At 41.0% G+C, this 27,319-nt stretch overlaps 1 long non-coding RNA gene across 1 annotated transcript in view; it reads right to left on the bottom strand.

Moving 5' to 3' along the window:
* Nucleotides 1–2,757: 2,757 nt before the first annotated feature.
* The window catches only part of LOC118499688, a 41,661-nt gene continuing 17,099 nt past the window's right edge, over nucleotides 2,758–27,319 (bottom strand). Inside the window, exons 2-3 of the long non-coding RNA XR_004902196.1 lie at nucleotides 26,239–26,384; nucleotides 2,758–2,916 (exon numbers count right to left, since the gene is read on the bottom strand). This is a non-coding gene — a long non-coding RNA (uncharacterized LOC118499688). The remainder of the gene's footprint in view (nucleotides 2,917–26,238; nucleotides 26,385–27,319) is intronic.

Here is a 27,319-nt window from a genome sequence, read left to right as displayed (position 1 = left end):
AGAAAGAAAGAAAAAGAAAAGAAGAAGAAAAAGAAAGAAAGAAAGAAAGAAAGAAGAAAGAAAGAAAAGAAAAAGAAAGCAAGAAAGAAAAGGAAAAGAAAGAAAGAAAGAAAGAAAGAAAGAAAGAAAGAAGAAAAGAAAGAAAAAGAAAGAAAGAAAGAAAGAAAGAAAGAAAGAAAGAAAGAAAGAAAGAAAGAAAGAAAGAAAGAAAGAAAGAAAGAAAGAAAGAAAGAAAGAAAGGGCATCTGAATTGGAAAGGAAGAAGTAAAACTTATTTACAGATGACATAATACTGTATCTAGAGAACCTTAAAGATTCCACCAACAATTATTAGAATAAACAAATTTAATGTTAAGAAACCAGTTGCATTTTATACACCAATAACAAACTATCAGAAAGAGAAATTAAGAAAATTCTATTTAAAATTGCATCAAAAGAGTAAAATACCTAAAAATAAATTTAACTAAGGAGGTTAAAATTTATACTTGGAAAACTATAAGGGGTGTCCAACCTTTTGGTGTCTTGGAAGAAGACACCACACTGGAAGAAGAAGGGTGTCTTGGGCCACACACATTAAATACATTGCAACATGTAATCACAAAAGCTGCGGGCTGCAGGTTGGACACCCCTGAAAGAAACTGGAGATTATAGAAATAAATGAAAAGATATGTAATGCTCATGAATAGGAAGAAGTAACACAGTTAAAATATCCATACTACCCAAGGTAATCTACAGACTCAATGCACTCCTTATCAAAATACCAATGGTACTTTTCACAGAACTAGAACTAATAATCCTAAAATTTATATGGACCTACAAGACCCTAAATAGCCAAAGCAATCTTGAGAAAGAAGAACAAAGTTGGAGGCATCCTGCTACTGACATAAAAACAGACACATAGATCAATGGAACACAATAGAGAGCTCAGAAATAACCCCATGCCTATTTGGTCAATTAACATTAGAGGTGAGAACATACATTGGGATAGAGATAGTGTCTTCAATAAATGATGTTGGGAAAACTGGACAGATACTTACAAAAGAGTGAAAACTGGTTCATCTCTCACACCATACATGAGAATAAAGTCAAAATGGATTAAAGACCTAAATGTAAGACCTGAAACCATAAAACTCGTAGAAGAAAATATAAGCAGTAAATGCTTTGACATCGTTCTTAGTTAATATTTTCTTTTTGGATATGTTTCCTCAGGCAAGGGAAACAAGCAAGCAAACAAACAAACACAAATGGGACTACCTTAAAGTAAAGAGTTTTTTCACAGCGAAGGAATCCTTCAATGAAACAAATAGATAATCTACTGAATGGGAGAAAATATTTATCAGTGATACATCCAATATGGGGTTAACATCTAAAATATCTAAGGTATTTATACATCTTAACATCAAAATAAAAAAAATAATTTGGTTTTTAAAAAAAGGCTGAGGACTTGAACAAACATTTCTTCCAAGAGGACATGCAAATGGACAATAAACCAAAGAAAAGGTACTCAACATCACAAATCAGAGAAGTGAAAATAAAAACCACAGTGAAGTATCACCTTATACTTATTAGAATGGCTATCCTCAATAAATCAACAAACAACAAGTGCCGGTTAGGATGTGGAAAAAGGGGAGCCTTGTGCACTGTTGGCAGGATTGTTAATTGGTGCAGCCACTTTGGAAAACCATATAGAGGTCTCTCAAAATATTAAAAACAGAACCAACATATGACCCAGCAATTCCACTTCTGGCTATTTATCCAAAGAAATCTAAAGCTCTCATTTGAAAAGATATTTGCACCCATATGTTCATGGCAGCTTTACTTACTATAGCTGAGACATGGAAGCTATGTAGGTGTCCACAAGTAGACATTTGGGTAAAGTTGTGGCATGTCTCATACATGTACACAATGCAATATTACTCGATCATAACAAGAATGAAATCTGCCACTTATGATAACATGGATGGACTTAGAGGGTATTATGCCAAACAAAATAAGTTAGACAAAGACAAATACCATACAATTTTACTTGTATGTGGAGTATAAAAAAAAACAAACAAAACAGAAAGAAATTGATGTTTGCCAGATGGGAGAAGGTTGGCAGGGGGAGGGGTTGAAAAATTTGAAGGAATTAAAAATACACACTGACAGTGATAAAAATAGTCACAGAGATATGAAGTACAGCATAGGAAATATAGTCAATAATACTGTGATATGGTGTCAGATCGATACTAGACTTATCTGGTGATCACTTCATCAGGTATATGAATGTGGAATCATGAAGTGATATACCAAAAACTAATATAACATTGTATGTCAGTTGTAAGTGAAAAATAAAAATAAATTTAAAAGAAGCAATCTAACTGTTCATCAACAGAAAAATGAATTCACAGAAATAGTGGTCAATTTATAAAATGTTACACCATGTAGCAGTGAAAATGAATGGACCAGAGCTATGTGGCTGAAACCTAATGCTAAATTCAGAGAAAGACTGTTGCATAATATGTACAGCAGGCTTCCATTTACTTAAAAGTTTAAAACATGGAAAATGGCATTACCTATTGTGAAAGGTATATGTGTACACAGAAGTAGGAAAGCATGAGGATCCAAGGCAGTGCTCACCTGTGGCATGGAAGGAGGGAAAACAGGGGTGAGGAGGAACTGGAGAACTCAGCCAGGTCTGAAGTGAACTTGTCAAAATGTTAGCATTGCTGAGAACTCAATGGTACATACGGTTTTGTTATTACACTCTTCCTATTTATTTTTGTTGTCGTTGATTTAAAATTTTTTTTTTGTAAGTCACAGGTACTCACTGAGACCAGATAGGTGATTGGGGGTCATCTGGAAGAAGCCCAGAAGAGGATCTGGAGTGAGTTCCAATCTAGTCTTCTCTCCACCTGGCTTCAGTTCATGATCTGTCTGCAAATAAAGGATTTCCATCATTTTAGTCCTAATCTTAGTAATTTAATTTTACTTGAAAGATATTGTTCCCCAAAGACCACCAGGCCACATCTGCTCTGGCCAGAAATAGCACAAAGCACACTCTCTCTGTGAGGCTGAGCGGTTGTTTCACTTTGTCACTTGGCTCCATTTCCAGCCTCACTCACTCAATGCAGCAAAACGCTGAGCCACTGAAAGGTTATTGGAGAGAGAGAGATGATCTAAACAAGCAGAAAGTATTAGGGAGGGGGTTGGGAGAGAGAGAAAAAAGAGAAGGAGAATCAGCTTTGCATGAGGAAATAGACAAACTCACAGGAAGTGATCGAATTAAAGTCAGGATATTGCTGAGAAACCGTAAAACAAACACGGGGCATAGTTTAGATGTGTAGAACTGGAAATAGCAACACTTTTATAGCCTTCAAGCGCAAATGCACAATCCAATGGGAGGGAGTTCATTAACTTTCTTCTAGTGTATCTTACAACAAAAATCAACCAGGCAAATGATATTTTGTCAATGACTGGAGACCCTTGTGCAAAGAGATTTATGGCACTTTGGAAAAATTCAGGACAGTGGTTTTTAGCACTGCATCTTTTATACTTTTCAAGTTACATAAGAGGTGCTTCTTTTTCTTCTTGAAGCATAACTTCCAGGTCAGCTTTAGCTTCTCAGGTGGGTGAGTCAAAGCTTTCTGGCTTAGGAGTCAATAACGCTAACAAAAAGAAGGTAACACATAGTAGAGGGCCTGGGACAGATCGTTCTCTGGAGTCACACAGCAAACTGTATGTTACTGTATCTTTCAGATACTTCTCACCCTGAAATGCCTACCAGTAATAAGCACTATGCACATATTCTTTTTGTATTGCTGGAGAAAACTCAGCTCTGTGACAGAATTCCTTTTGTTTTATCGAGAGCAAATGTAGCAAGCACTAACTTTTATTGAGCACATACTCTTGTAAATCCCTTACCTCATTTAGTGTCAATACCCTCATTAGGAAAGAACTCTTCCCAGCCCCATTTTATAGAAAACAAAACTGAGACACAGGAAGGCTAAGTATATACATTGGGTCTCCTAGAAGAAGTTGCAGAGCGAGGAGTCTGAGTCAGCCAGTTGCTTCTAACAGACTTTACATGCCACACTATGTCTGGGTGGAGGTATTTAAAATAAGTGGAGGCAGCTATTGGGATGACAGCACCAAGTTATCTTAGAATCATGGGACCTCTACTTCAGATAGAGCAGCTCTAAGAGGGAAGTATTCACACGTTGGTGAAGATGAGGATGGTTCACTAAAAATCAGAATCCTTTCCTTAGAGCTCCTAGAAACTAGGAACATCCATTCCAGGGCTCCTGTGTACTCTACCCTACCTAAGTTATGGTTAATTCTGCCATGTCCCTCAACTCTCAGAGAGCAAAAGTGGAGATGGACTTGAAAATCCTATTGGACAAAAGTCAGAATGCTTAAGCTTAGTTTAGTATTGCCACTTATTAAATGAATTCATTCTGAGGGAGCTAAGATGGCATCGGAGTAAGAAGGAGCAGATTCAGCTTCCCTCTACTCCGGGGAGAAAATCCTGAGCGATCTATGGAGTAAAGAAGCAAGCAACAAACATACTTCAGCATTTTTGAAAATAGCGGACCAAGGATTGTGGCAGAACTGAAAAACTGGACCCTAAGAAGAGTGCTGCAACAAGGTAGGGTCCCGGGGACCAGCATGTGGTCCAGGGGCTGCAGCCCCAGGCCCAGGGCCCGCTGCTGGGTTTGCCACAGAGTCCTTGGGAGAGAGCCGGGACAACTGCTCCCTCCCTAGCCAAACAAGGTCTGAGCGGCACTGGGAGGAATCCAGGTGCTAGCAAACACACAAGGGCTGTGAGCACCTTTGGAGGCTGTAGACACCAGAGAGGCTGGGTTGTGCAGCAAGCCTGGACCCCCACAGTCACCAGCCTGGCTGGATCATTTGGTTGTGGGAGAAGCCAAGCCACTGTGGGGAGTGGCAGGCTTGAACAGGAGGAATTTCTCAAGAGGAAGGAGTGAATAGACACAGACACTGTTGGGGAATTCTCCTAAAGTGATCAGTGGCTCTGTAACAGGGTGCAGCCAAGAGGGGAGCCTCAAATAGGGATCTGTAATAAGATCCAGAAGAGCCTGGAGATAATTGGCTCCATACCACAGGGCCACACCTGCCCAGAATCTGGCAGCTGTAGCCAATTGTGAGAGGAGCCGGAAATGGGGCTTCAGAGGAAGATTGGCGCTGGGATTTAAACCAAGACACGGCAGCCCTGAGAGGGGAGAACCATGCACAGCCCTGCAAGAGAGAACCACACAGCTTTAGCAGAGTAAAGACTCTCACGGCCCTGAGAGGGAGAACCACGCGGCCTTGACAGAGTGGAGACTCCCGGGGTCTGGGGAGAGAGGACCACATACCTTTGCCAGAGTAGGGACCCCTGCAGCTTTAGGAGGTACGGTACTCTGGACTGGGCAAAGGGTTCCCCCAGGGAAGGAAGGACTGTGTCGGTTTGTGGGTGCTTTAAGGGACTTTAGGATTTTTGGTGAAGACATTAGGTCCCTACTTTAAGTTTGTATAGCATTAAATAAATGTTTCCTTTCCTTTTCACAAATCTCTGGCATTGAGAGACGTCTTTCCTCTGGTGGCGGGCATAACAGACCTGGGGGCTTCTTTCAGTAATAGTATATCATCCCAGGCCCCCCTTGTTTGTTCTGTAACAGCTCCAGCCTCCCTACTACCAAGCCGTGGGTGCGCACGGGTGCACGGGCGTGTGTGCAGGGAGAGCATCCCCGCACCCCAGTCCACAGCAGTAACCCTGGGGAAAGACCTGGTTCCCACACCCAGGATGCAAGGCTGAGGAGCCAGTGAGAGCTCTGCTGGCTGAGGAAGAAAAGCCATACCAATCACCCTTCAGCCTGCCACAGCCAGCAAGAGCAGAAAACCCTGTTTGGCCACTTTGAAACCAAGAGACTTTTTAATTTGATTCTATTTTTTTAAACAATTTTTAATTTTTTAATTTTTATTGTTTTTATTCTCTTTTGATTTCTTTTTCCTCTCTTACCTGATTTCTTGTTTTATTCCTTCCTCCTTCCTGTCCTCCAATTTTATCTCTTCTTCCTTCCTTCGTCTGCCTTTTCTATTTTTACTTTTTAAAATTTTTTCTAAATACCTACAAGTGAGACAAAATCCTGGATCTCTGAAAAGACCAAAGTTGAACCCAAAGAAGGGGCATCACAACAGCTGGGACAGTGAGATAAATTTCACTCTGCTATTACAGAGAACCTGCAAGTTATTGCATATTTGTATTATTATTATTTTTCCAGTATTCCTACATCTTTTTTTAATAGTATTTTTATATCCCTCTTCTTTTTGTATAGTCTGCTTTGCTAGGCTCGATATATTGTATGACCTGACAGCTTTCCCCTGATATCTCTTTCCATACTGTATTGCTAATCTACTGTCCTTTAACTCACTTGTGTCCCATTAGCACACTACTCGAGGTTCTGTACTCCCTATTCTTGTTACCTAGATCTCATAGATTCTGTCATATGATTGTTGCCATAATATTATTGTAAATAACTGCTGTTCCATGCAATTGTAATTACTTCACAACACCCCCCCCCCCGAGATCTTAGCCCATTTCAAAGTTTCCTGAACTCTATTACTGTAGTGGTTAACTATTCTCTTACACACTACATGTATTTACTACCCTTTACTCTCACCTTACCTCAGACCTCCCACAATCTCCCTGCTTTATAGATCCAACTCACAATCCTTCCTTCCCCAACAAGAGTCTTATCTTCTTTCCATCCTTTCTAAAAATCAGCTAGCTGGGTGGAAGATCACAGTTAACACTATACATAGTCAAAGGATCTCCTATCTCTTCCCTACTTGCTACTACTGTAAATAGCATAGAATTCTCTGTTGCTGTCTTAAGCCATTTTGCCTTCCCCCTCCAACTGATGACAAAAAATAGGTGGAGGTGGTGAACACCAGGATACCCACTGGAAGAGGAAACCCAACAACAAAGGAACCACTAACATAACAACAGAAGGTGAAGGAAGGAGTAGTAACCACACAAACCTCAATCCAGGACCTATCTGAAAATACAACTAAACAGTAGAGACAGTACCCAATACAAACAACTGAACAAGAATTCTTTAAACCTTATACACATGGAAGAACCAGCTTCAACACAACCTGCCCTCACCAGCACAACAAAATACAGGAGGTGGTGGACAGAGTAACCCTCATTTAACCAGCTGGTGGGAAGGAACCACCAAAGAAAGACTCAACAACAATCAAAACCCAAAGGCAAACACAAAGCCAACTTAAATGACAGCCCAAGACCAGTGAGCTTGGGAGATCAAGGAAACTGCGCCACTGAAACTCACTGCTATTCTACTAAAGAAGTTCACAACGTAAACCCAGGGAGCCAGAACAGATCAATATAAGAAGCTGAGGCAAACAAGAAGAGTCTCACAAACAATGGGAAGACAAAGAAACAATCCCCAAATGAAAGGAAAGGAGGAAGCCTCAGAAAGAATGCTAAATGAAACAGAGGCAATTCAACTATCAGATATTGAGTTCAAAGCAATGATTGTCAGGAAGCTCAATGAGCTCACAATGAGCTACCAGAAACTACAGGGAAGCTACAATGAACTCACTGAAAACTACATCAGCATGAAAAAGGAAATAGAAACTCTCAACAAGGGCCAAGAGGAAATGAAGAATACAATTTCTGAACTGAAGAACACAGTAGAAGGAATGAAAAGCAGGATCAATGAAGCAGAAGATCGGATCAGCGAGCTAGAGGACAAAATAGAAGAAAACACCCAGAAAGAGCAAGAAAAGGAAAAGAGGCTCAGAAAGAATGAAGAGGGATTAAGAGAAATGCAAGACAATATGAAATGTAATAATATCCGTCTAATAGGGATACCAGAAGGAGAAGAAGAAGAACAAGGGATAGAAAACCTATTTGAAAAAGTAATGATGGAAAACTTCTCTAATTTGATGAGAGAAAAAGTCACACAAATCCAGGAAACACAGAGAGTCCCAATCAAGAGGAACCCAAAGAGACCCACCTCAAGACACATCATAATTAAAATGGCAAAATTTCAAGACAAAGAGAGAATCTTAAAGGCAGCAAGGGAGAAAAAGGAAGTAACATACAAGGGAACCCCAATAAGGCTAACAGCTGACTTCTCAATGGAAACGCTCCAAGCCAGAAGAGAATGGCAAGAAATATTCCAAGTAATGAGAACCAGAGGCCTGCAACCATGACTACTTTACCCAGCAAGGCTCTCAATCAAGATAGAAAGCCAAATAAGAAGCTTCCCAGACAAAAGAAGTCTAAAAGAATACACCTCCACTAAACCAGCTCTGCAAGAGATGCTAAAGGGACTGCTTTAAGGAAAGAAAGGAAAAGAGAGTGAGAGAGGAACACATGTACATAAAAGGCAATGAATAAGTACCTATCAATAATAACCTTAAATGTAAATGGATTAAACACTCCAATCAAAAGACATAGAATAGCTGATTGGATAAGAAAACATGACCCACACATATGCTGCCTACAAGAGACCCACCTCAGGATAAAAGATCTGCACAGGCTGAAAGCAAAGGGCTGGAAACAAATTTTCCAAGCAAATGGACAGGGAAAAAAAGCCAGGGTAGCAATACTCATATCAGACAAAATAGACTTCCAAAAAAGGACCATAAAGAGAGAAGGTCATTTCATAATACTCAAGGGAAGAATCCACCAAGAAGACATAAATATTGTAAATATATATGCATCCAACATAGGAGCACCCAAATACATAAAGAAAATCTTAGAGGACTTCAAGAAAGATATGGACAGAAACACAATTATTGTGGGGGATTTTAACACCCCACTATCAAAAATGGACAGATATTCCAAACAAAATATCAACAAAGATATTGTGGCATTGAACAATACCCTAGATGAAATGGGCTTTACTGATATATACAGAACCCTCCATCCCAAAGAAGCTAAATACACATTCTTTTCAAATGTACATGGAACATTTTCAAAGATTGACCACATGGTAGGACACAAAACAAGCCTCAACAATTTCAAAAAAATTGAAATCATACCAAGCATTTTCTTGGATCACAAGGAACTGAAGCTAGAAACCAACCCCAAGGAAAAAAACCCAAAACACTCAAATTCATGGAGATTAAACAGCATGCTATTAAACAATGAATGGGTCAAGAATGATATTAGGGAAGAAGTCAAAAGGTTTCTGGAAACAAATGAAAATGAACTCACAACAACCCAAAACTTATGGGACACAGCCAAGGCAGTCCTGAGAGGGAAGTTCATAGTGATACAGGCCCACCTAAAAAAGTTAGAAACATTCCAAACAAACAACCTAACCCTACGTCTACAAGAACTCAAGGAAAAACAACAAAGACAGCCCAGAGCAAGCAGAAGGAAGGAAATAACCAAGATCAGGGCAGAATTAAATGACATAGAGACTAAAAGCACAATTCTAAGGATCAATGAATCCAAGAGCTGGTTCTCTGAAAAGATAAACAAAATCAACAAGCCTTTAAGCAGACTCATCAAGAAAAGAGAGAAGACCCAAATAAACACAATCAGAAATGAAAGAGGAGAGATTGCAACAGAAACCACAGAAATACAAAGGATTGTAAGAAATTACTACAAAGAACTGCATGCCAAGAAATTTGAAAACCTAGATGAAATGGACAAATTTCTAGAAAAATATTATCTTCCAAAACTCGGTGGAAAAGAAGCAGAAAGCCTGAACAAACCAATAACAGCAAAAGAAATTGAAGCAGTAATCAAAAAACTCCCAACACACAAAAGCCCTGGACCAGATGGTTTCACAGAATTCTACAAAGCATTTAAAGAAGAGCTAACCCCTATCCTTCACAGACTATTTCAAAAATCCAAAAAGGTGGAAGACTCCCAAACTCTTTTTATGAGGCCAACATCATCCTAATTCCAAAACCAGATAAAGACACAACAAAGAAAGAAAACTTCAAGCCAATATCGCTGATGAACATTGACAGTAAAATCCTCACCAAGTAACTGGCAAACCGCATCCAATAGTACATTAAAAAGATCACACACCATTACCAAGTGGGATTCATTCCAGGGATGCAAGGATAGTACAATATTCGCAAATCTGTAAATGTAATACATCACATAAACAAAAGCAAAAACAAAAACCACATGATCATATCAATAGATGCAGAAAAAGCATTTGATAAGGTACAGCACCCATTTATGATAAAAACACTCAGCAAAGTGGCAATAGAGGGAGCATTCCTCAACATAATAAAGGCCATATATGAGAGACCTACAACCAACATCATACTCAATGGGTAAAAACTAAAATCTTTTCCACTAAGATCAGGAACAAGACAAGGATGTCCACTTTCACCACTTCTATTCAATATAGTACTGGATGTTTTAGCCACAGCAATCAGACAAGAAAAAGAAATAAAAGGCATCCAAACTGGAAAGGAGGAAACAAAACTGTCACTGTTTGTAAATGACATGATAGTGTACATAGAAAATCCTATAGACTCCACCAAAAAACTGCTTGACCTAATAAATGAATGTGGCAAAACAGTGGAATACAAAGTCAATATCCAGAAATCAAAGGCATTTCTGTACACCAACAATGAAACAGCAGAAGCAGAAATCAAGAAAAAAAATCCCATTTGAAATAGCAAAAAGAAAAATAAAATACCTAGGAATAAATCTAACCAAAGAGGTAAAAGACCTGTATTCAGAAAACTACATAACACTGAGGAGAGAAATCAAGGAAGACACAAACAAATGGAAACATATACCGTGTTTGTGGATTGGAAGAATTAATATCATCAAAATGTCCATACTACCAAAAGCAATTTACACATTCAATGCAATACCTATTAAAGTACCAATGGCTTATTTCACAGACATAGAACACTTCAAAAATTTATATGGAACCATAAACGACCCCGAATAGCTGCTGCAATTTTTGAGAAAGAAGAGTAAAGTAGGAGGGATCATAATACCTGACACTAAACTATACTACAAGGCCACTGTAATCAAAACAGCCTGGTACTGGCATAAAAAGAGGCACATGGACCAATGGAACAGAACAGAGGGCCCAGAAATGAACCCAAGTCTCTATGGTCAATTAGTATTTGACAAAGGAAGCAGCAACATAAAATGGAATAAAAATAGCCTCTTCAACAAATGGTGTTGGGAGAACTGGACAGCTACATGCAAAAACATGAAACTCGAGCACCAACTTACACCTTATACAAAAATAAATTCAAGGTGGATAAAAGACTTAAATATAAACCGTGACACCATTAAAGTCCTAGAAGAGAACGTAGGCAGGAAAATCTGATATTTCACGCAGAAACTTTTTTACTGACATGTCTCCTAGAGCAAGGGACATAAAGGAAAGAATAAACAAATGGGGCCTCATCAAAATAAAAAGCTTTTGCACAACTAAAGAAAACAGTATCAAAATAAAAAGAGAACGAACTGTATGGGAAAACATATTTGCCAATGATACCTCAGACAAGGGTTTAATCTCTAAAATATATAAAGAACTTACATGACTCCACTCTAACAAGACAAGTAACCCAATTAAAAAATGGGCAATGGACTTGAACAGACATTTCTTCAAGGAGGATATACAGAGGGTCCAGAGACACATGAAATGATGTTCAATATCGCTAGCTATCAGAGAGATGCAGATTAAAACCACAATGAGATACCACTTCACACCAGTCAAAATGGCCATCATAAACAAAGCAACAAACAACAAGTGTTGGAGAGGTTGTGGAGAAAGGGGGACCCTAGTGCACTGTTGGTGGGACTGCAGACTGGTACAACCACTATGGAAAGCAGTATGGAACTTCCTCAGAAAACTAAAAATGGATCTGCCTTTTGACCCTGCAATTCCATTGCTGGGACTATATCCTAAGAAAACTAAAACACCAATACAAAAGAACCTTTGCACCCCGATGTTCATAGCAACACAATTTACAATAGCTAGGTGCTGGAAGCAACCTAGATGCCCATCAGTAAATGAATGGATCAAAAAACTATGGTACATTTACACAATGGAATTCTATGCAGCAGAAAGAAAGAAGGAGCTCCTACCCTTTGCAACAGCATGGATGGAGCTGGAGAGCATTATGCTAAGCGAAACAAGCCAGGCAGTGAAAGACAAATACCACATGATATCACCTTTAACAGGAACCTAAAAAACAAAACAAAGAAAAAAGCAAAATATAACCAAAGACACTGAAATAGGGGACAGACTGACAGTGACCAGAGGGGAGAGAAGAGGGAATTTCAGGGGGGAATGGGTAGGGTTTACATGAACAAATTTAAAGGACACATGGACAAAAACTAGGGGTGGGTGGTAAGGGGAGGGAAGTAGGGAGGGTTGGGTGGGTGGGCTGGAATGGGAGTAAAAGGGAGAAAACTGTACTTGAACAATGATTAAAATAAAATTTTAAAAAATAAATGAATTCATTTTCATTTCACATCATTTCTGTGACATGAGAAAAAAGAATGCCTAGCACTTAAAAGGAGAGTCAAACCAGATAGGGCCATGGAGAACTTTGTATACATTGTGGACACACCCAGATTATTTTCTTTGTTCCATAAGTCAAAACAGAACATTACAACAAAATACTGGAAACATCTATGCAAGACCCATGCAGACCCCCAAGTGCCTTCCTTTGCATTTAGTATTAATTAACCTTGGTCAAGTCATTTTCATTTTTTTAAAATTTCCATCTTTAAGAGAAGGAGTATTAATCACCAAAGTCTCTTCTAATTTTGATATTTTGTGATTTGTTTTGTCCCAGATCTAGGAGAACTGAACTGGGGTTTCCAAATTGTAGTTTAGGTGTTGTACTTCCAAGCCATCTTATTCTTCTAAGGTAAAACATCATCACATTCCCAGGGCCCCACCAATCACACAGGACCCCAGATGAAACATAGCAGCTCACAGATACAGTTACAGTGGTTCTAATTTCCCCCAAGTTCAAGTGTTAGAGAAAATGGAACTGGATTCTTTATCAAAGTAGGTCGATATCTGGTTTAGCAGGCAACCTACTTAAAGCAGGGATGGTGGCGTTCCAACCCTTTTGTTGTGGGTAATGCCAGACACATGAGGAATGCAGGATAGGATGAACTGTGTGGCTGCTTCCAGCTCTGTGATCTCATTTCGCTGCTTCAGTGATAAGCATCACTTGAAAATGATTCAGGTATGACCAGCTAGAGCAAGCTGGGAGCTAGAGCCAGGGTTCCTGCCTCTCTGTGTTGGTCTTTCCACAGCAAGACACATCAAGTGTGACAACTGTAACTTGAGGGAGTGACTGGAGTGGGGTCCTGAAGCAGCTGTGTTTCAGCTGAAGGCTTTACCAGTCCCTTCAGAATAGGGCTGACTTCATTTCATGGGAAGCCAGCCCCTGGGGAGTCTAGGGATGTGGCTGTGAATGACAGATCCATTCTCAAAGGAGAGGAGATGATCAGTCACTCAGATCCCAGTCTATTACCTAGACCTGCCCCCAGCCATTCCATCCCCTGGTTTTCTGACAGGCTGAAGCAGGTGATAGGAAAAGTCACTTATGCAGCATGTAGCCCTGTCTGGAGCCTCGAGATCCATCATAACACCCACAGCCAGAACAGTTATAGTGAGATAAACATGGGTCTCCTCCAAAATTGCTGTGCAGTGGACACCTGTTAATGATTCATTCTGCATCTCTAGCAGGCCATGCTCACTCCTGCCTGAGGCCACTGCCCTGGCCCCTCTCTCCCAAAAGCTTGGCCCACAGGTCTCACAGAGCTGGTTCCTTTCTGCAATTCAAATTTCATGTGAAATATCATTTTCTTTTTTTCTGAAATTTCCTGATGTGTACTCTTTTTAAAGTATTTTTATTGATTATGCTATTCATTTTCCCAGTTTTCCTCCTTTATCTCCCCTCCACCCTGCCCCCTCAAGCCTCCAACACCACCTCCCCCCCCAGTTCATGTCCATGGGTTGTACATATAAGTTCTTTGAGTCCTCTGTTTCCTACATCATTTATCTTTCCTCATCTATTTTATGCCTATTCCCTGTACATTTTCCCCCCTATTCCTCCCTTCCCCCTCCCCACCGAAAACCCTCCATGTGATGTCCATTTCTCTGATTCTGTTCCTGTTCTGGTTGTTTGCTTAGTTTTTCTTTTGTTTTTCTTGTCTTTTAGGTTCATTTATTAATAGTTATGAGTTTGTTCTTATTGTTCACATTTTCTTTTTCTTAGATAAGTCCCTTTAACATTTCATATAATAAGGTCTTGGTGATAATGAACTTCTTTAACTTGACCTTATCTGGGAAGAACTTTATCTGCCCTTCCATTCTAAATGAAAGCTTTGCTGGATAGAGTAATCTTGGATATAGGCTCTTGCCTTTCATGACTTGGAATAATTCCTTCCAGCCCCTTTTTGCCTGTAAGGTTTCTTTTGAGAAATCAGCTGATAGCCTTAAAGGAACTCCTTTGTAGGTAACTCTCTCCTGTTCTCTTGCTGCTTTTAAGAGTCTTTCTCTTTAATCTTTGGTAACTTGATAGTGATGTGCCTTGGTGTGTTCCTCTTTGGGTCCAACTTCTTTGGGGCTTTCTGGGCTTCTTGGACTTCCTGGAAGTCTATTTCCTTTGCCAGATTGGGGAAGTTTTCCTTCATTATTTGTTCAAATAAGTTTTCAATTACTTGCTCTTTTCTTCTCTTTCTGGCACCTCTATAATTCAGATATTGGAACATTTCGGGTTGTCCCAGAGAATCCTCAGCCTCTCTTCATTTCTTTTGGACTCTTGTTTCTTCATTCTGATCCAGTTGGATGTTTATTTCTTCCTTATGTTCCAAATTGTTGCTTTGAATCCTGGTTTCCTTCTTGTTACTGTTGGCTCCCTGCATATTTTGTTTTATTTCATTTTGGGTATCTTTCATTTGTTCTCTAATTTTCAACCAAGCTCAATCAGTTCTGTGAGCATTTTGATTACCAAGGCTTTAAATTCCCCATCAGATAGGTTGCCAATTTCCTCATTGCTTAGTTCTGAGGTTTTGCTGTATTTTTTTCATTTGGGCCATATTTCTTTGTCTTGGCACAGCTGAAATATCATTTTCTTAGGCTCCCATGCATATACTCTTCCATAACTCCCTATTGCAACACTCCATTTTATATTTTCTATGGAACTTATTATCTGAAATGATTGTTCATTTATTTCTCCAGTTTATTGTCTACTTTCCCTTTGGAATGTTAACTTAATAAGAGCTAACATCATCTCTGTCTTCTCCAAACTATCCCCATCACCTAGAAAAATATCTAGCAGATAATGAGGGATCAATAAAAATTAGTGAAATTAATTAATTTGTTAATGGGTTGATAAATTCTATTTAGGACAGGTGGGTAGTAGCAGCAGTGAGATTTCAAAGCTCCAGGGTGGCTTTCATAGAGACCTGGAATACCTCACCATTTCATAAGCCATCCTGGGTCAGCTCCCCATGAAAATCTGACATTCACTCTCTGATCCATAGGGATTGACTCCTCACAGCTGTATTTAAACTACATAACTTTTCAGTTAGGAATGAATTTGGTTTCAAATAACAACAATATCAATGACCTATCGTAGTGCACTGTGATTTCAACAAATAAGTCATCATTTTTTCTCAAATAAGAACAAAAAATCAGGAGGTATGCAATCCAGTATCAGTGTGGCAGCTCAACCGTAGAGGGATCTTGGCTCTTCCTCCTTTGAACCCTCTGTTTCTAGCATACAACTGCCATCTGGTGCTTGTCACATCATGGTCACATGATAGCTGCTATGCCACCAGATATCACATCTTAATTCCAAAGAGGAGGAAAAGCAAAAGAAGAAAGAGCCATGCCAGGTAAATGTCTCTTTTTATTGGTAAGACAAAGGCTTTCCAGAACCCATATCCAACTACCTTCTATTTACATCTCCTACATTAGTACTGGGTCACATGGCCACCCCTACACCAATTACTGACAAAGGGAAATGAAATTACTACACTTTCAGATTGTCACAATTCATTCTCAGGGGCTAGAGAAAGGACCCATTTTTCTTTCTTTTTTAAAAAAGATTTTATCTATTTTTGAAGAGAGGGAAAAAGAGAGGGAGAGAAACATCGATCTGTTGCCTCTTGCATCCCCCCAACTAGGGACCTGGCTTGCAACTCAGGCACGTGCTTTGATTGGGAATCAAACCAGTGACCTTTTGGTTTGCAGGCCGATGCTCAGTCCACTGAGACATACCAGCCAGAGCAGGACCTATTTATCTTGAGATCAAGGTAATGCTACACTCTCCTCAACAAACAGATGTGTCATAACTCAATGAAATAAAATAGATATTTGACCCAAAGTTAGAGCTATGGCTTACAGAAACCGAGAGCAGATTCCTGAGCTGTCATGTTTTTAAACTTTAAGATTTGGTTGTGCAACTTGTCTAAATTCCATGATATGCTCAAATATCTTCACATTATCTTTTTTTTTCTTAAGCTAGCTCAAGATAGATTCTGTGATATGAAACTCTAATATCTTTGTTATAAGAGCACCTACCTACCAACATTCGACATGGACAGCCAGGCTGTGCTCCATGGGCTGTGGGGCATCAGACAATCCAGCCACCCTTCCTCGAGAATGATTGTTTCTGTAGCACTCTGCCCCTCCAGAGGTGACCCAAACACTGAGACATTATGTCATCAGCCTGACAACTTCTTCTTCCTCTCCATCTTCAGACAGTATTTGCTGAGGTCCCAAGTACACAGGGAGGCCTGCTGGGTACTAAAGGTCTACCTTGTGACAGGAGAATGTGGGATTGTTCAATAACAGCCACGCTAACTAGGGAAGGAGTGGAACTGTTAGGTCACATCACAATTTTATGACAAAGGACAAAAATATATCATGTCTTCCACTTATCAGCCCAGTACTTTTTTTCTTTTTTAAGCCATGTGATTATTCAGAAGACACACACACATGGCCATCTACATTCCTACATTAAGAAAGATCTTTGCAAGTGAAAAGCCTGGCCAGTCCAGCTTAGCATGGCATCCCTGTTAGTGAATAGCCACAGTGACTAGTCTGTGAGATAATAAGGGTTGTCAGTCAAGTACTCTGTGGGGATAAGTCCACAGATTTCTTATTCTGTCAGCTATGATCTTGATCTACATTCTTTTTTGATGTGTATATTGCTTCAATTTATGCAAATTTTAGACAGGAGTTTTCAAAATGTGTTGCTTGCAACTTACATGTTTCACATGAACAAATGGTTCCATGATCATATGACTTAAAGAAGAGAAACACCTGATTAAAAAAATTAAATGACTTCTTCATTGCAAAACATTGCAAAGCCTTTAAGATTCCAATATGCATAATGAATAGCTAAGAGAGGGATTTAGTGTGTGACATTTTCTGAATTTGTTTAACCACAAATATTTGAAAGGCTGGTGATTGAAGAGCTATGCTTTGGGAAGCACTGCCAGCAGGGAAGGGTGCAGGAGTTAAATCCTAGAAATTACTGTAACAGGGTGCAGCCAAGAGAGGGGGACCCCAAATAGGGATTTGGAATGGGGTCCAGAACTCAAGTTGTTCAGGAAATATTAGGATGTCCTCACCACCTGCCCCAGGTGTGGGTTGGGGGAAGGGACACATGGAGGAGAACCATTGAGAGCTTTTTTTTGTATAGCAACAGCCTTGCAGCTAACCTCTGGTGTGGTCATTTAACATATCTATAACCTTTAACTGGTTGCATAGATATGTTAAATAGCTGTGGCCATGCTCTGAGCCAGGGGGATGGGAGTAACTTCCCCACCAAGATGTAACTGGGAGGCAGGTCCCCTGAGTTACAGCACCTGGGTGGGAGCTTGGAGAAGATTGGTTCCATGACATGGAGCCACACCTGCCCAGACTCACGATGGCAGCCCAGTAAAGCTGGAGGGCTTTGAGAGTGCTGGCAGGTGTACTGATTGTAGGAGGTGTTGGAAATGGAGCTGCAGAGAAGATTGGCGCAGGGATTTAAACCCAGACTCGGCAGCCATTGAAGAGAGAACCATTTGGTCTTTAGCAGAGTGGGGACTCCTGCAGCCCTGTGAGAGAGAATCACCATGTGGCTTTAGCAGAGAATCGGCACTCAGCTTTGGCAGAGTGGCGACCCCCCTCCTTGTAGCCATTGAGGAGGGAGAACCATGCAGTTTTGGCTGACTGGAGACTCCCGCAGCCATTGTGCAGAGAGGACCACATGGCTGTGGCAACAGAAAGGAGAGCCATGAAGCTTTGCCAGAGTGTGGACCCCCACAGCTTTAGAAGGGGGAACCACCACCCGGCTTTAGCAGAGATCCCAGTGACACAGCTGATGGTGCTGGGAACGAAGGGAGACCTACCAGCCGAGACAGATTACTGGGAAGAACCAGGGGCTGCCTGAGCAACGGGCTTCTATTTCTTTCCCTGAGATATGGTACCCCAGACTGGGCAAAGGGGGAAGGAAGGACTGTGTGTGTTTGTGGGTGTTTTAAGGGACTTTGGGATCTTCATTAGGTTACTACTTTAAGTTTGTATAGAATTAAATAAACATTTCCTTTCCTTTTCACAAATCTCTGGCATTGAGAGACGTCTTTCCTCTGGCGGTGGACATAACAAACCTGGGGGTTCCTTTTGGGTAATAGTATATTGTCCCAGGCCCCCCTCTTTGTTCTATAACATTACTACCTCTTTTAAGTACCAAGAGGAACATCCTATGACTTGGTGAAGTAGGCCATGTCCAAAGTTATGTGTACCCCTCCAGAATGTCACTAGATAGTTAGGGCCATCCCTTAGCCCCCTGTTCCTGAGTTCTAAATCACAGCTGTTGCCCTGGGTGAAATGCACATCAAGCTAGGAGGGAGCACACTTGTGGTCTTGAGTGGATCATGTTACTTCTCTGATCATTAGGTTCCCCTCCTTCCAAAGCAGCTTGATAGACCACCTGAGAATAAGGAGAATGAGGTCACTGCTGAAGGGTGAACACCCTATCATTTTTCACCTGTTCCAACCTTAATCAAAGCAATTTCATCATGCAAGGGTGAGCAAGCCACATTGACCTCTGTCACATGATACACGAAGGCTTATTTGTCTTGTTTAGATTCACCTTCTCTGAAAGACCGCTTGGAGCAGCATGACATAAATATCCTGCCTCCCAGTGAACAGACATTCCCCTGAGATATCTGGCACAATGTAGGCTGCTGCATAACCTTCCTATCCTTCAAGTATCCCTACACTGACAAAATGATTTTAGGAGAATTAAATGTGGAGATTGGCAATAGTTCTGCCAAAGCTTTATTCATGGGACATCCAGAAATAAACCTTGCTTCCCTGGAAGCCTTTTTTTTTCCCCAGGGAGAGAGAGATCCAACTCAAAGAGAAAAATAACTGGGAAAACTCATTTATTATCACAACATGATAATATAAAACTGCAGTTAATGGAGTAAGTCTAGGAGAACTTCATCACTAATGCTAAAGTTTCAGCCACTTAATAATCAAAACTTTAATGTTTCTCCTTATCCCCAAGATGAATATTTTCAGTGTATATGAAGTAAGGATCCTTATTCCCTTCAACTTACTTTGACCTTATGTTCTCCTAAATTCAATCATGTGAAATGTTCTGAGAAAACTCCTATATCCTACCTTTGTGAAAAAGGAAATAGTCCTCTCTGTAGTAATAGAAATAAGAATATTGAAAGCCACATGGTGTAATAGAAAAAAAAAAAAAACTAACAAGGGAATCAGAAGACCAAGATTCTAATCAGTGTTTAGACAGCTGTTGTTATGAGTTGAATTGTGTCCTTCCCAAAAGTCATATTTTGCAGTTCCACCCTCAGTTTCTTATAGCCTGACTCCATTTGGAGATAGGGTCTTTAAGAAGGTAATCAGGTTAAAATGAGGTCACTAGGGTGGGCCCCAATCCAAGGTGGCAGGTGTGCTTAAAGAAGAGAACATTTGGACAGAGGCATACACAGAGAGAAGATGATATATTGAATAGATGCAGGGAGAAGACAGCCATCTACAAGCCAAGACCTAGAACAGATTCTTCCTTCACAGTCCTCGGAAGGAACCAAACCCTGCCAACATCTTGACTTTGAACTTCTAGCCTCCCGAACAGGGAGACAATAAATCCCTGTTGTTTCAGCCACTCAGTCTGTGGTACTTTGTTACAGCAGCCCTGACAAAAAAGTTGTGTTCTTGGATAAGTGTTCCAATATCTTCAGGTCCATTTCCTCATCCATAGCATGAGGAGAGAAATGACCTTTGAAATTACTTTTATGTCTGAAGGCTAATGATCGAGGATGAAGGTAGCCTCTCACCAATTCTCCTGAGATGTAAACATGCACCATCTTCTGAGAAAAGCTTTCCCTCTTATCTGCAAATCAATGGATCAGAAGCCATCTTTGACAGTCCTGTCCAGCCATCCTAATTTATATTTCAGTAATGACTTCGGGAAGCAAAATAAGGAAGAAAGGAGGCTCAAAGTAACTCCTAGGAAAGGTCACAACTATACAAATATATATCTTGTTACAAGAAATTCATCATTTGGAAAAACTGGCTTATCATAGATTCTAAGGGAGGTACTGGAGTGGGCTCAGCAGTTGAAAAGATCAATAACAAATGTACATTTCATGGCAGGGTTCCTATAGCAGAGCCTCTGCGAAGTAAATAAAAGCACACATTTTGTGCTCTCTTCTTAATCTATTTCTGGGGCCTCTCTCTCTTAGATGTTTATTGTGAAAGGAAATATGTTTCAGGCACAACTATTGAACTTCTGAGTGCTACTATCCTTTTCTATCTCACCAATAAAATGGTTAATAACCATGACTTTTTGCAACATTTATCAACCTCGTCTCAGCTTGTATCATCTTGGTGTAAATCCCAGGCTATTAATGCATCTTCAAAGCCTGGAATATAGTATTAATGCCAGAATCATAATGGGTAATGAGCATTTTGGCAACTGAAATTGCAATTCTAAATGCTATAAAGCTGAACCGATGTTCTAGCCCCTTCTCTTTACCTCATTGAATGTATACTCTCCTGCCAAAGGAAATGCAAAGATAAGTACTCTGTTCTGTCATATAATTTTATCATTGCTAAGAAGCAGTGATAGGGTGACCTTCATAAGCAGCTAAATGGCTAGCTTTACATCAACTATATAAAAACAGAAATCAACATACTTGGTACATATCAATCCAACATTTAAATGCACAGTGCTTGTGTTAGGCAGGGCCCCAAAAGGATGGAACACACAAACTAGGATAATGCAAAGAAGGTTTATTTACTAGGGAACGTTTTACAAAAGTATACTCAGGGTGTAATAAAACCACAGGGATTATGGGCAATAATCCAGGGTTAGGAGCTGAAGCACTGCTACCACCGTGGACATATCAGGACAGTCTCTAACCAACTGCTTGGCCAGTGCTAAAAACATCAGTTTGTCAGTCCGCTTATTTATTTATGTATTCATTGGTTGATTCTTGTACACACGCTGACCTGAGATCAAACCCTCAACCTTGTCACCACCCTTTGGCACAAGGAGGAAGAGTGTTGAGCAGAAAGGAAGGAGAAAGCCATGTAGAGAAGACTGCCTTGAAAGGCGTAGTGATATTCCACCTAGAGACATTACCCAATGTTTTCCCACAAAGATGGAGTGAGAGGAATAAATACCCTGATCTTATTCACCTCCCTCCCTTCAGTTTCCTGCCAGAGCCCCCACTGGTCAGGCCCAACCAGAGAAAGAGAGCAGTGTGCCCATGGATGTGGTCCATCAGGGCCAGCCTCTAAAACCAAAGTGGGTAGCACATAGAGGGACAATTGGATGACATACAGCACAGTGCCAAATAACCCAACAACTCACTGAGATATTTATAAACATTATAAGAGCAGAAACATTCCTGCTGTTATACACCATTTTATGCCCAGACACATCATTCCAACATCAAGCAACTTTTCAACTCTCTGACACCAAATTGGGTGTCCAATGATTCAATTGAATGTCACATTAACTACCCGGAGTTAGCACAGACCCCACACGTTAAGGGCTTGGTCTCACTTTGGACACCGGCCACAAATGGGGTCTTCAGGGGACTCACTCTTCTGCCAAGCTTACTGCAAATCTGGAGACTCCTATAACTCCCACTCAGGTTCAATTATTTGCTACAGTGACTGGAACTCAGAAAGCTCTCTACTTTCTATTAGTTTTATTACAAAGGATACAACTCAAAGAGCCAAATGAAGGAGATGCCTAGAGCAAGTCATGGGGGCAGGGAGGACACAGGGCTCCCAGCACGTCAGCATGTGCACCAACCTGGACGCTCCCTCGGCCTCACTGTGTCAGAGTCTTTATGAAAACCCCATCATGTAGTATGACTCACTCTTCGTGTCCTAGGCCCTTGCTTCTCCCCAGAAGTTGGAAGTGGGGCTAGTAGTTCTAATTCTCTAATCACTTGGTTGGTTCCTCTGGTGACCAGCCCCACATCCTGCAGCTGTCCAAGCACCCCATCTATAATATAGTAACCTCATTAGAATACCAGGGACATTCCTATGACTCTGGAAGTTCCAAGGATTTTAGGAGCTCTGTGCCAGGGACTGGGACAAAAACTATACATGCATACGCTTCAAGCATTCCTACATAATTTTTTTATCATGCCACACCAGCACACTGTGCCACAGTTTCTGGCACATAACGGGTACTTAGTATTTGCTGATGAATGATGCAGGCTCCAGTGAGCCACTCCAGAGTTCTTTCTCCTTCTTTCCTTCTTCCTTTGGAAAGACTGATGGACTTTTTTTTTTTAAGATTTTATTTATTTATTTTTAGAGAGGGAAAGGGGGGAGAAAGAGAGAGACATCAATGTGCAGTTTCTGGGGGCTGTGGCCTGCAACCCAGGCATGTACCCTGACTGGGAATCGAACCTGTGACACTTTGGTTCACAGCCCATGCTCAATCCACTGAGCTATGCCAGCCAGGGCTAGATTGATGGACTTTTTAAGCCAAAACTATTCATGGCTTTAAGATTCTCCTTCCCCTCTAGCTGGATAATCTAGAGAAGACAAACCCTAATTGGCTTTCATAATCACAGGGCGCTTCACAACTCTGCCATCGCAAGCCCGGGGAGACTCACAGGAGAGACATTCACAGACTTTTTAGAGATGGAATTTGGGCTACTAATTTAGAATCTGCTTTAGTCTCCTCATAGTTTCTTCCTTTTTTGTCACCTTCACAACCAACCGATTATGCAGCTCTAGAGAGCCATAAGAAGCTAGGGCTGGGCATTTGCTGGGGGTGGTAGGCTACTTTTGCTTACCTAATACATTGTACAGTGTATCACGAAAAGGACTTTATGTTCTGAGTAGTCCCCCAATGATATGAGTCCTACCTTATGCTTTTAAAGTCCCAAGTAACTAGCACTTTACACAGCATAAAGAAAACTAAATTTCTAAGGAGAAAACTTGAAGCCAAGGATGAAGAAGTGGTAGAATATAATAAGGTTGTTCTAAATCCATTAACAGAAAAAACAAATGTGAAAAACAAGCAGGTCCATTCAGGGCTAGAGTGCCTTGAAAATATGATGTAAGTTACAGTTTAAAGGAGGGTTGGGGCAGGGGGAACAGTGTTGAAGTTTTCTGTCCTTTGGCAGAGTTAGCTGTCAATCTGATGGACTCAGGCTTCTCTACAGTAATGGCTTTCTAAAATTAAAAAAAAAAAAAAAGAGCCACACCCTGTGGCCAAACTCTGAACTCTCTACTGAAACAGTTATCCAAGGGCTTCTTAAGGTCCTTTTGGGAGACTATTTTCAGCCCTGCTCACACACCGCTGGTGCACCGTTCTGGAGAAGTGGTGTGCCCTTCAGCCTGAGCAAAAAACATACAGGGGGCTCCTGAATTTCCTCAGCTGATGTCCTGTTTGGCCAGCGCATCCCCTTGCGTGTGACACATCCTTTGATCAGAGCACATAGCATCATCGTTGCAGGCACTTATCAGAAACTGCACCCAAGAACAGGCTGTGATCCCTTGGGAATGTTTGCTAAAGATACCTGATATTGGGGGGAAATGCTTGAAGCAGTTGTTCTAAACCCAGTGGATCATTCTCAATGACCTAAGAGGAAAAGTAGCTGGGACCAACCAGTGGGTCATTTGCAAGATGTAGTGAGAGAGAACTGAGCCAGTGTCTGGGCCCGCGGGAGGTGGGGGAATCATAGCTGGAGGTGGGGCTCGGGTGTCTTTTCTAAGCCTCACCCCCTCTCCCATCAAACAAAGGAAAAGAGTCATATTAATTTTCCTTTTCATATCTCTAAACAATAGTCACTTGGATTGGCTATGATGGAATTACATGGAAAAGTTTTTCAAAATATACACGTGCAAGACCTTCCCCACTCATCCCTCAATTCTGAGAAACATTATGTGGGGCAACCTACGCATTTTGCAAGAGCCCCCCAGGCCATTCTGGTCCTCCCGCCTCCTTCCATCCCACCCCTTCCTCAGCTGAGATACTCCTAACGCTACTTATCTCTTACACTCAATCACTAGAAAGAAATGTATTTAGGTCACATATCTTAATTCCCTGCTGACAAACCTTAATGGAATTAATATTTAACAATACACATTTGACTTAGATCAGAAATGCCTTATACGGGTTATCTACTTGAATTTTACATTGTTACACCTTCTGGAAAATCAATTTCAATCATCTGATACATTACCCAACATCCATTACCCTTCCCAAAATTCCACGTCTGACAAAAGATGGTTCCTCCCCAGCAGAACATGCCTGTGTCTTTTTAACAGACAATGATAGTGAGATAGTGCGAAGCATTTGCCCTGGTGTCTCAGCTGCTAGGAAACAGGTTTGTTTGTTTGTTTGTTTGTTTTTAACAGCAATAATAGCATACTGGTGAGGCTCTTTAGAAGGGCTTGTAAGAGACAGTACTATCCACTGGAACTGTGAGAATAGAAATGTTCTAATTCTACACTATCCAATTTGGTAGCCAGTTGGCAATGTGGCTAGTGAGCCCTTTAAACGTGAAGGTGTGACTAAGGGTCACACCATCTAATTTAAAGAGCCACGGGTGGCTAGTGGCCACCTTGCACAGCATGGAGGTAAGGCCTCTTTTTACACTTAAACTTACAGTTAATACATAAATATAAGTAACATGATACAAGATGCTTATAGTAGGTTCAACTTCAGTGCAAATGCCATGTTTATACTGTAAGAGTGTCATTGGCTTTTAGTAATATTATTCGAAGGACTGTGGGTTTTGGGGGTTGGCTGCAGACGCTTGGCTGCTCTCAGGAAAGGGGGGACTCAGGTGATCTCTCTGGAGCAGCCCGATTTAACAGGCCCTCTGGCCTCGGATGTTACGGTTAGAAGTGCTGACCTTCCTCTGACAGTGCCACCACATCCCACCTCAATGAGACCATCAGCTAGAGACCCTCCCTATTCAACCCCACCAGGTACAGGGAGGGTTGGAGGTGGTTTTAACACTTGCCTCATTAAGTCACACCTGAAGAGTGTGCTCTCTTTCTACTGAAGGGCCCAGTGGGTCTGCAGGTGTCTCACCCTCAGCATTCTGACACTTTGGGCCCTGTGATTCTGCACTGTGGAGGACTGTCCCGTGCACCGGAGAAAGTTTAGTAGCGTCCGTGCCCTCTGGTCATCAACAATACATACTTGGCTTAGAACAGATGCTAGCAGCATCCCCCAGAACTCCCCCACCACCACGATGCCAACCAAATATTTCTCCAGACATTGTGAAGTATCTTGTGTGGGGGGAAATCACCCCTGGTTGAAAACCACTGATCAGACAATAAGTTCTTGGACTATGGGGTACTTAAGAGACTATCTTAGTGTTATTGTTATTGTTTTTAAATATCTAGTACCTAGCAGATGCCTGGTATGCGGTATATACTCAATTAAGCATTGCTTGGGTGAATAAATAAAAGGTCACTATTATATTTTAACTTTTAAAATATCCCCCTCAGTGTCTGGCAAAGTGTACGACTCAATCAACAAATTTTCTGGTTGATTAACATTCTTATAGGTTCCAAAAGTAGGAATTCCTGCTAATAACTGCTTCTGAGGAAGCAAACTCATGGGGAAATAAATCTTTTTTATACCTTAATGTGCATGAAACAATTTGCTGCCCTGTTAGGGTTTTTAGCAAACAGTGTAAGTCTGAAAACATAGCCTCATCATTTCCAAATTACGTACCACAGTCGTCCACACGTGAAGAAGCACAGCTCCATGGCCTCTCGGCCTCGGCCTCGGCCTCTTCACCGTCCGGGTGCTGGGGTCAGAAGGAGCCAGTCACCTCCAGCAACAGGTACGAAGCCCAGGAACTCCTGCTGCCAGCTTTGCTGCAGGGGAAAAATAGATGGCTTGGTTCAGTTCGCAGTTCCTGAACCTTTAAGCTACATTTGCCAGCAGGTGATGCTTTTATCTCATTTGTCACAATCAAAGCCTGCAGAACAAGCCTACTAATTACAGCCAAACCACTGCACCTGAAAGTTTGGGGCTGATTTACACCGTGTCCACAAGGCCTAGCACCGCACACAGAACTTAAAGGCATTCCCACCGCATGCAGATTTAAAACAAAGATACATTTAGCATAGTCTGCCCTTCACTGTCTGTTCACCTAAAATGTTTATGGTACTTAAGCTTCTTGGACAGGATTTCTTATTTAATGGGGAACTGTCTCTTTCTAAACCCCATAATACTGGCTGTACATTTAAAGAGCTGTTGTTTTCAAACAACCAAGATCAGGAAGTCCCGATTTCACCACAGGCAACGTCAGAGCATTTATTATAATCAAACAAATAAAGGAGTAGGAAGACAAAGCAGTGCATTTGCAAAAGCCAACCCTTCCCTTAGAGCCGTGTTTTGCCAGACATTAGAATCACCTGGGTAGCTTTTTAAGTCCCGAGAGTCAGGCCACACAGCAAACAAATTAAACCAGAATCTAGAGTAGTATCCAAGCATTGCAAATTATTTTAAGTAATTTTAGAACAGTTTTAAGTGTATGAAAATATTGCAAATTTAGTACAGAGATTTCCCATATACTGCATGCCCAGTTTTCCCTATTATTGACATCTTGTATCAGTATGGTGCATTTGTCACAAGTAATGAGCAATATTGATACGTTATTAACAGAAGTCCATGTTTTTTCATATCTCCTTGGTTTTCCCCTAATTTCCTTTTTGTATATCAGGGTCTCAATTACATGCAGTCACCATGGCTCCTTAGGTTCCTCTTGGCTGTAACAGTTTCACAGACGTCCACTATTTTAATGACC

This window comes from Phyllostomus discolor, chromosome 3 (assembly GCF_004126475.2).
Source record: "Phyllostomus discolor isolate MPI-MPIP mPhyDis1 chromosome 3, mPhyDis1.pri.v3, whole genome shotgun sequence".
In the NCBI taxonomy this organism is placed as follows: Eukaryota; Metazoa; Chordata; class Mammalia; order Chiroptera; family Phyllostomidae; genus Phyllostomus; species Phyllostomus discolor.
The sequence above is the reverse complement of the archived record's forward strand: the minus strand, read 5'-3'. Positions and strand labels throughout refer to the sequence as shown.